We start from the raw sequence: 10,506 nt of genomic DNA on the forward strand, positions 1-10,506 counted from the left end.
GATTCATTGGCCTCCGCTGGCCTCCACAGGTACCTGCACACCTGTGGTGCACAGACATGCATGCCAGTTGAACACTCATGCACATAGCAAAGACCTTGGGCACCTCTAGCAGCATTTGGGAGAGGACCAGAGCCTAGTCTACTTAGTAAGCTGGAGTGCAATGAGAGACCCTGTCTAAATAGATTTTTTTTTAATTGAACAGCACACGAGGAACACCACCTGAGGTGATTCTCTGACCTCCACACTCATACTAAAGCTGGAAAATTAAGGCTTTGCTCCATGTGCCTCGGAGGGAAGCACGGTTAATTCAAACTGGTGAATACAAAGATGGCTCGCGGTTGCCGTGGTTCCCTCGTCTTTGTTCCCTCCCACAGCATTGCTTTTGGAGGAAATCTGGCTCTCCTAGGATGCTCTCTTTACAGTTGTCTGCCACCGTTACTTGGAGATGCTCACCACGATCTCCCTCGCAGGCTCCTTTAAATTGTATTAGTGGGATTAGCTGTGGAAGCATCAGCCTCGCCCTGTGCAAGGTTGCTATGCTCAGCAACCATCTGGAGTGGACTCTGAGCTGTTTATGAAGAGATTCTGTTTAAAATTGCAGGACAGGGGTAAGAATACAGAACTGAAAGTGTGGAGTCAATATGAAACCAACGTAGAACAAAAGCCTCACATTTCTAACGTGCCGGGATGTTGAACAGTGCTGCCTTTCAGCCCGTTAAACCATCCTGTTATCCGTAGCGCATGGGGTCTGCCTGCAAAGTTATTCTACTTGGATTGTTCTGATTAGATTCTTAGTGGCTTTTCCATTCAAGGTACGAGTAACTTCTGTTTCCGCATCATCTGTAATCCTAGAGTACCAAGTGGACTGAGAGGCGTTTTAAATCATGGAAACTTGCTGAAATGTGAATGCCAAAGTAGCGAAGTCACAGACAGACGGATGGCTCGGGCCAGCGTTACCCAGAGACTGTGTGTACCCACCAGCTCTCATGTGACAGGACTTTCAAACTAGCTTAAAAAGTGTGAAATAAAAAGAGTTCAGCAGGAGACAAAGCTGCGTTTCTTTGCAGATTTCCTCCATTTTTCTATAAACGAAAATCTGATGTGTGTGTATGTGCTCACATGTCCATGATTACACTGAGAGTGGCAGGTAGAGAAGTTTAACAAAACCATCAAGGTTTTGTCATTGTGCCTGGGTGAATATGAAGTGTGTAACAGTGTTGCATATGCATTATGTTCACATTCTGTATATGCGTTAGCCAGTACATGCAGTTCCGTGTCAATGTGTATATGAGGTGGGTGAGGTGAGAGCGTGGTGTGTGTGGATAGAGGTTTGGCAGAGATGAATAGGTTCTTGTCAGTGAGTTTAAAGGGTATACTTGAGTGTGTAATGTGTGTACAGTCTTGATGGGTGTGCATGTATGTGTGTGTGGTGCCCATGAAATGTGTACAGTTTGTAAGGAATGTGGTGTGACGTGAGTGTTTAGTGTATGTGTGGATGGCATGAGAGCATTTGGTGTGTATGTGGCGCGTGAGTGTGCGGTGTGTGTGGTAATCTAGCATCAATTAGATAAGTTCTTGCCGGGGGTGGGGAGGTGAGTGGGTCAGAAAGTTGGAGGGCAGTGTTTGTATGTGAGTGTATGTGGCAGTGTAGCATAAACATGCTAGTTCATAAATGGTAGAAGACAACCTCTTAGCCCTTGGGCCTTTGCCCTATGCTTCTGGGAGACAGAGTTGGGCTAGCTTCTGACTTTTGAAGTTCAGTTCTTACTTAATAGCTTTCGGTGTCGTTTACATGCAGATGTATGCGGCAAGATGTATATTTTCCCTAGTCTCAGTTGAGTGATGCTGTGTCTGAGCTGACTTCTTAAAACCTACAGCTTGCCAGCCTCACCCGCTGAGGCTCACCCACCATTCCTCCAGCTTGAGTGAGCGACCCTGCAGAATGTTCTGCTGCAGTGTAGCTGAGCAGCCAGTGAGGAGGGGGGCAGGGCACCATCCTCCACCCCTGGACTGTTCTCACCCATTCCACACTGAAGACCATCTTCAAATCAACTCAGCAAAGGAATGCTAAAGACTAAGTGTTCCAATTGGGTACAAAGTCCAGAACTGAGAGACATTTAAATTCAGATAATCTCTTTTGTTTAATGTGACTGAGTTGCTGGAGCTGCTGTTGTTTGAAGAGATCTCAAACCTCTTGTTGATTTCAGCCTTCAGACTGCTTCTCACTTCCCTTCCCCTCTATCCAAAGATCGCCCTGCTTTTTTTATTTTTGATGTCAAGCTATTCCTCCTGTCTTTGTTCCGGTAGTTTCTACCTGCTGGTGAGGCCATCTTTGCATTGTTAAAGTTTGCCTATATTTAGGCCCTGACTTAAATGCTATTTCCTCAATGAGAACATCTAAGGTAGAGAGAACCATCTCTTCCTGACCACCCTGGGCCTCCCTTTATGACTCCTATGGCTTCCTGTTTCTCTTATACATGATATGTGCTGTCCCCCTTCCTCCTACCTTTCCTAGCAAGGCCTTTAGGAGTGCAGAGAAATGTGCCTTCTGTTCCTTTGCAGGGGACAGGATTCCCGGCACATGCTTGCTTCCTATGAATGAATGCATGAATGAACAAGGCAAAGATGACAGAGAGCAAATACACATAAAAATGTAACAAGTATGAGGGTGAGTGGCAGGGATATGCTAATGCACCCTGGATTCAAATCGACCAAGCCAAGAGCAGCTTAATAATATATAACAAGCCAAAGTGTGACTTCATTCTTTTTCTTGGTCATGAGGCCTGTGGGGAGAGCAAGATGATAACACCTGTAGGTGGCTGGGGGCTACCTGAAGGGTAAGAGGGGATGTTTACTTACTGGTGTCTGCTTGTCTTCCACACAGGCTACAAGAATCCAGTCTCCTGACTCTTAAGCCTGTTCTGAGAAAATCAGCCAGCTTGCTCCTGTCTCCTTTCATGGTCCACCCCCACCCCCAAAAAATTCCCAGATGAAATGGTCAAACCTTGGGATAGCAAATTATAGTCCTAGCATGTCAAGTGTTTGTAAGGGGAGGTCTGGCCCATTTTGACAAGTTCAGAAAAACGCTGCCCTTTTCTTATTAAGTATTGGCGTTCAGAAGGAAGAAAAAAAAGGGCATGGAAGAGCCTGCGCCCCACCCACCATGGTCTCCGTAGTTCTCCAAGTAGCATCTCCCCCACCTCCCTGTGAGTTAAATCATTATTTTTGAGGCTGGGAAACAAAAGCCTTTAAAAGTGAAATGCAATGCCACACCCAGACTTGTACAGGCTCCAAATCCAGGGTCAGGGGCAATGCCCTTGTCTTTCCCACAACCGGGGTCAGTACCCCAGCCTCACTTCATCTGAGGTCACCTGGGTGGATGGTTCCAGAAAGGGTGGAGACTTGGCAAGGGGCCACATCAGCTCCACTTTTCACCAGCTAGGACTTCTGCTCTTTGCTGGTGATAAAGCAGCGCTCTGACTCTGCAATCCTGCTTGTCCCTGATACTTCTGCATTCTTTTTTTTTTTTATGCAATTTTCTTCTATGATACCTTCTTAAGAGAGGGTATTTGATTAGAAGTGCCATTTTATTAAGGTCTCTCATAATGGTTTTTTACTGTAAACAGCAATGAAGGTTTGCGGTTTGAGTGTAGCCATGTCAACTCAGCCAAGGCAGTTCTTTAGTTAAGTGAGCAGCCAGTGGCTCCAATACACCCTCCCAGCCCCACCCTACCCCAGCATAGGAAAGTCAGGTTCAGTGGTCAGAGAAAAATAAACCCAAGGACAACTGTATATGGCCTTTATAGCTTTAAATTTGCCATCTAACTTAAGTATCTGGAAGAGGCTCCAGTACTTCATTCCTGACCATTAAGGACCACGCTCAGGCCACTGTGGTTAAAAATGCAGCTCTGTAAATGTGAAATTATAGACCTTTACTGAATGCTAAGCTTATATTAACAGGGAAAGGGAATGCCTGTGGGTACAGCCAAGAGGTATGAAGATGGGTTAGGTCAGTCAGGAAAGGTGGGAGACTTTATCTGGTACAGCCGCTTAGAATTGACAATCCATTTTGCTCAGGGATGACAAGGAAGATCATAGGTACAAAGTGATGTGCTGTCAATAGACTATGTGAGCGAATATAATCAGATACAGACTAATTAGGATAGGTGATGCTTTTTCTTTTGTACTTTTTATTTTAAATACTTTATATACAATATATTTTGATCATATTGTTTCTTCTCTCAGCCCCTCCCAGATCTTACCCAACTCTCCGCCCACCTAATTTCACATTCTTTCTCTCTTTAAAAAAAAAGGAAAGTTTAAAAATGAAAATAAAGACACATAAATAAACTTAAAAAAACCAACTAGACAAAACTATCAAAATAAAATAAAAAACACACAAAAAATTATGGTGTCTATTTTGGGTTGGTCAATTACTCCTGGACATATAGGTCTTGCCCTAGCATGTGGTTAATATACCCAGTGATACTGCCACATTGGAGAAAATTGATTTTCCCTTTCTCAGCAAGTATCCGCTGAAATAGCTTCTTGGTCAGGGTGGGACTTTGTGTCCAGTTCTCTATCTCAGTGCTGGCATTTTGTCTGATTTGAATTTATACAGGTCTTGTGCTGCCACAAGCACAAGATCAGTCCTGCTGTGTCGGGAAGATTCTGTCTCCTTGGAGTCATCCATCACCTTTGGCTCTCACGGTCTCTCTGGCCCTCTTCCACATAGATTCCTGGGCCTTGAAAGGAGAGCTTTGCAGCAAACATCCCATTGGAGACTGAGTGTTTCACAGCTCCTCTGTGTCTACACACAGTCTGACTGTGAGTCTCTGTGTTAATTACCGACTACTTTGGGAAGCAACTGTGATAATGAAGGTTAGGTGATGCTCTGATCTGTGGGTGTGACACTTCCAGCAGGAGTCACTTCTTTGCAGTATTCACTTAGCCAAACAACCGTAGTGTGTTTTTTCTAGGACCTGGGACCTGTCTAGTTTCTTGGCCACTTTTGAAGTGTCGAGTACTGCTTTCATCTCACAGAGTGGACCTTAAATCCACTTGATTTTTCTACTTGATTCTTTTTTCTTTGGTATTTCTTTTTTTTATTAGATATTTTCTTTATTTACATTTCAAATGTTACATCCCCTTTCCTGGTTTCCCCTCTGAAAACCTCTTCTCCCTTCCTCCCTGTCCCTGCTCACCAACCCCACAACTCCTGTTTCCCTGTCCTGGCATTCTCCTATACTGGGGCATCAAGCCTTCTCAGGACCAAGGACCTCTCCTCACATAGATGCCCAAAAAGGTCACCCTCTGCTGAGCCATGGGCCCCTCCATGTGAACTCTTTGGTTTGTGGTTTAGTCCCTGGGAGCTCTGGGAGTACTGGTTGGTTCATATTATTGTTCCTCCTATGGGGCTGCAAACCCCTTCAGCTCCTTGGGTCATTTCTCTAGCTCCTTCATTAGGGACTCTGTCCTCAGTCCAATGTTTGGCTGTGTGCATCTGCATCTATATTGGTCAGGCACTAGCAGAGCCTCTCAGGCGACAGCTATATTAGGCTTCTGTCAGCAAGCACTTGTTGGCATCCACAATAGTGTCTGGATTTGGTGACTGTATGTGGGATGGCTCCCCAGGAGGGGCAGTCTCTGGATGGCCTTTCCTTCAGTCTCTTCTCCACACTTTGTCTCTGAATATCGTCCCATGGGTATTTTGTTCCTCCTTCTGATACTTAAATCCAATTTTTTAAAGAAAGTGGTTGTTTACTTTTGTGCCACTATTGAACCAGCTGTCTTGCAGACAGGTCTCTGTTGTGGCTTTCAGGAATGGGTTAAACTGATGGTGCCTTCCAGTACCGTGAGTGCCAGTCAGCAGGGGTGAGGCTTCGGGTTGGGTTCCAGCTTGAGTTCTCCATATTCAGTGACATGAGTTATGTATTCAGCAATAGGGACTTAGCATCAGATTCTGGGAGTAACTAACTGACTTGCCAATGTCTGTGATATTTGGGAGGTTACATGGGACCCATTTGGCCAACAGTTGCACAAGGTGTGCCCCATTTCATAGGTGATTCTTATATTTGGTTGGAAGTCAGTTTTATTGGAAGCTAATTGATAGGATGGTGATGATGATCCTATAAAGAGAATTATGGCAGTAATAGTCACTGCAGGACTGGGGAGCTGACTCAGCACAGTACTGACTCAAAAATGAGGGCCTGAGTTTGATCCTAGGTGTAGAAAAATCCTAGGTCTGGTGCTTCCTGCAGGTGTGGAATGCAGTGTCTATCTCTGCGGCTCACTGGCCAATCAGGCTAACCTAGCCTACTTGGTGGATTTCAGGCCAGTGAGGAACCCTGCCTCAAAACAAAAATGAAAACAGAAACAAGGTAAAGAACCTAAAGCATGACAGGTAGAGGTGCACTCTGGCTTCTGCCCAGCATCTGAGAGGAGCATGCGCACAGGAGGTCAGAGAGTATGCTAAGTCTGGGCTACAGGGAAAGCCTGGTCTCACAAAATCAAGCCAAGCACAATGAAGCCATTACTGTTTTTCATAAATGTCCTTTAAGTCCTTTGGGCTCCTGCTATTGGATCCCTATGGGGTCAGATATGAGGTCTATCTATGTGCAAACTATGATGCAATTAAGTAATATGACACATGGCATATTCTCTTGCAGAATAAATATGAGACACGCAGTTCCAGCAGCATAGAAGATGTAACAAAAGACGGGACTGCAAAATGTGCAATAGCAGGAGGTATGCTGTCTACTAATAAACTTGTTAATAAGAGCGTGTTCTGTACGCAAGCATGGGCCTCAGAGGTCCTCTGTGTGCACGCTTCTGCCCTAGATACCAAATATAGAAAACACAGCAGTCAACAATGAGGAACTCCTTTACCATGTCACTTGTTTGATTCTGAATCTTGATTTGGCTTCCTGAAACTTCCACTATTGTACCAGTTAAGCCATATCTTAAGTTCTTTAAACAAACAAAACCGACCAGTTAAGTAACATACATATTCAACAGATATAAAAGGGAAAGTACAAAAAAAAAAAAAAAAAAAAAACCCAACCCAGATGTCAGTATCTGAAGATCATTACTATTATGATTTTTGTCCTCTGGTAATTTTATTAGTGTTGTTGAATCCACATGTTCTTACTTGGAATAAATTCATATACTTAAGTTGTACCCAGCGTGGTTGTCATCTAAAGGAAGGGTACATTTCTCTGGAGCCCCAGGACTCCAAGAAAACAAGACTCTTCTGCTTGTAGAAATATTGGAATAAGGAATGACTTTCTGACTCAATCACCAATCAGTACATGAGTAAACACACACATGCACACACACACACAAACGAACACATGCACACTTACACACACTATAAAGTAAGCTTCTTGTTCCTGAGGCATGTACAATCAATGAGGAAAGAGAAACCCAGGACAAGGTGTGGGTAATCCCAGGACAGTCCTTGCTTAGAAGGGCATGTGGTACAGAGGGTGGCTTGGAATACAACTGAAAGGCATACGTGAAGAATGTGAGATTCTTTTCCCTACCCATCCAGTGAATTCATAGCAGAATGGACCACTCTATGCAAACCCAGCTCCCATTCTTCTGCCTGGTGCCGGGCGGTCTCCCATGAACCGTCTCAGAGGACCCACTATATTCTATACAAGCCAAAGAATCCAGGGCACCTCCTTCTTCACGAGGGGAACTGCCCAGCTAGTGTTTCCTCTCAGCTCTGGGATAAGAGGGAATCTGAAGCCACGTAGCCATGATGTGGAGATCTCTCTCCAGTGGTAAACTTACTAAAAGGGGGCTTTAAAAACTTTTCAGAGTTCTCTTAAATGAAGCCTGCTCTAGTTGAAGTGTTGAAATAGTACTCTCTGCTGCCCAGTTATCTGATAATTGAGGGCTCAGGGGCCCCATTATACAGCCTGTGCTGAAGCTGGGTTACTTGCCTTGGCTCTGATGGCTAGCACGTGAGGGGCACATCGGGGAGCTGGGCGCTTCTCAGGTAGTCTGCATTCAATTCCGAGTTCATAGCTGATCAATAGGGCACAGTAAGCAGGGGGCTGGAGACAGGGATGGATTCAAAAGGATTTTCAAGTAATCAGATTGGAGAATTACCCTGGGTGTAAAGCAACATATAATATCTAGCTGCATTTGGCACCCGCTAGCAGAGGTAGTAGCAGCTTCTCTGACGGGATGTCCGCCCTCTTTAACAGCTCTTTTAATTCCAGACGAAATGAAAATTCCTTCCTCAGGAGTCATTAAGGCTCCAATTTTACTTCTCATTATTAAACCATGAAGTTGGCCAAAACATTTAAATTAAGCCAAATGAAGAGATTTATGAGAAAATTGGAGTCTAGGTGAAAAACTCAGCTTAATCTCCAAAGATTAAGAAGCACACAATAACTAAATTATTGAGGAAAATAACAAAAAGCCAATCTCTGCACTAACAGGGAGACTTGTTCTTTCTTATTTTTCCAAAGAATCAGCTCCTCAAAATTGAGTTTTTTCGTTGATAATTTCATGCTTGGTAATACTCACATGTTTTGAGGAATGTTGGGAAAAGATTTAAATGGTATTTTAGCCTTCATGCGGAACTAGAGAAATATGTCAGGGTGATTGCCCTAAGCGGCCAGCGGCCACCTATGGCAAAAGAGCACTGTGAAGTGAGCAAAGAGGACTTATCTCAGATCCTGCTGCCCCGAAGACAGAAGGCCAAGGTGAGAGATTAAACATGTTTGATCTCTTCTTTCACCACGCCTGAGGGAAGAAAGTTTTCAGCTTGCTGAGTGTCCATGGATCAGGGCAGGAGCTGAGACCCCATCCACACTCCTCATCAGAGGCTGCAGTTTTATTTATGGAGGAGAAACTGCCCTTGGGAAAATTTGAAATGGTAAATGAGGGATGCACTAGTGACCAGCTACGGGAGCCACTGAGGGTCAAGAATATTCATAATTCTATTGCTACGTCCTAAGTGTCATCTGGTTATAAGGAGAGGCGGTTTACCCTAAGAGTAGATGAGGACATCAATTAAACTGAGCACCCAAGTTTACCACTGTCCCCAGACATTGCATTCTGGGGACATGGGTTGGTACTTAAAATACACCAGCAGCAAGTGTTTCTTTGGGTAAAAAAGAAAAAAAAAAAGAAAATACTGAGTTAATCATTATAAATCAGTGGTTACCCAATAGTAGAGATAAGGATGGAAACTTGACAAGGAAAAGGTCAGCTGTGATTGAGTCACACAGGCTCTGTTGCCCAGAGACCTACCCAAGGGGCTTTGGGGCCCAGCTGGGAGTCATAGGAGTCCTTGGAGCTGTGGGAAAGCCGGGTGCAGAGCGCAGGGGATGGGTAGGGAAGGAGCTGGTGCCTGTTTCATGGCTTTGTGTTCCAGGCATATACTAAGAGCTTTTGTGTAATTTTTCCTGCATAATTCAATTAACTGTAAGGCAGCCTCATTACCCTTATTATGTAGTTGAAGAACTGGAGGGTTAAGGAATTTGTCCAAGGTCACGAGCTTCTCAAAACTTGAGCTCATCTTTGCCAAACTTTAAAGCTCCTTCTCCATCTGTGTCATCACGCCTTTTCACTGGAAATAATAGAATAAAGGGATTATTCACAGTTGTGTGAGCCAGAGCTTAACCAGCTATATCAGCCTATGTAAGAAAGACTATGTAATAAACTCCAATAAGATCTCTTAATAAAAGCTTGCAAAATTAAAATGGCAATTAACATTCTAGAATGTTCCCCAAAGGTTTGGTCCTCTGCTTAGCACCACAACAGCTCATGGAGGCTAGAAGAATAATGGGAATGCATTCCTTCCCATCTCTGCTTTCACGTCTGAGTCACCCTGTGCTTTACTGTCTAACGATGAATGGCTTTACTCTAAAACAAAGTACTTACTGAGGTGTGTGGCCTTACCACGGATGTAAGAGCAATAGGGACACTTCTCCCAGACTCCATTATTGTAAGCCTAAATAAACCATTCCTCTTCCTTTGCTTTTTGTAAACATGTTGTATGCATGCACACCTGTTCATCTGTGGGGGTGTATGCATGTGTGTGTGTGTGTGTGTGTGTGTGAGAGAGAGAGAGAGAGAGAGAGAGAGAGAGAGAGAGAGAGATCAGGATATTACCTATCTTCCTCTATCACCCTGCTGTGGTTAATATCTTCAACTTGAAAGGATCTGGAATCGTGTAGGAAACAAACCTCTAGGCATGTCTAGAATACACACTTGTAATGTGAAGCTCACCCTAAACCTTGGCTGCATCATCTACTAATCCAGGGTCCCAGGCTTAATAAAAGGGAGAAAGAACTGAAAGTAACAATCCACTTCTATCTACTTCCTGAATGCTGATACAATGTGGCCAGCTGTCGTCTACCCCCACCACCATGCTTTCTCTGCCCTTGTGGACTGTTCCTCTTCAAACCGTGAGCCCAAATAAACCCTTCCTCCTTTAAGTGGCTTCTTGTTGGATATTTTGTCACTGTAGTGAGAAAAGCAACT

This window comes from Apodemus sylvaticus, chromosome 7 (assembly GCF_947179515.1).
Source record: "Apodemus sylvaticus chromosome 7, mApoSyl1.1, whole genome shotgun sequence".
Lineage (NCBI taxonomy): Eukaryota > Metazoa > Chordata > Mammalia > Rodentia > Muridae > Apodemus > Apodemus sylvaticus.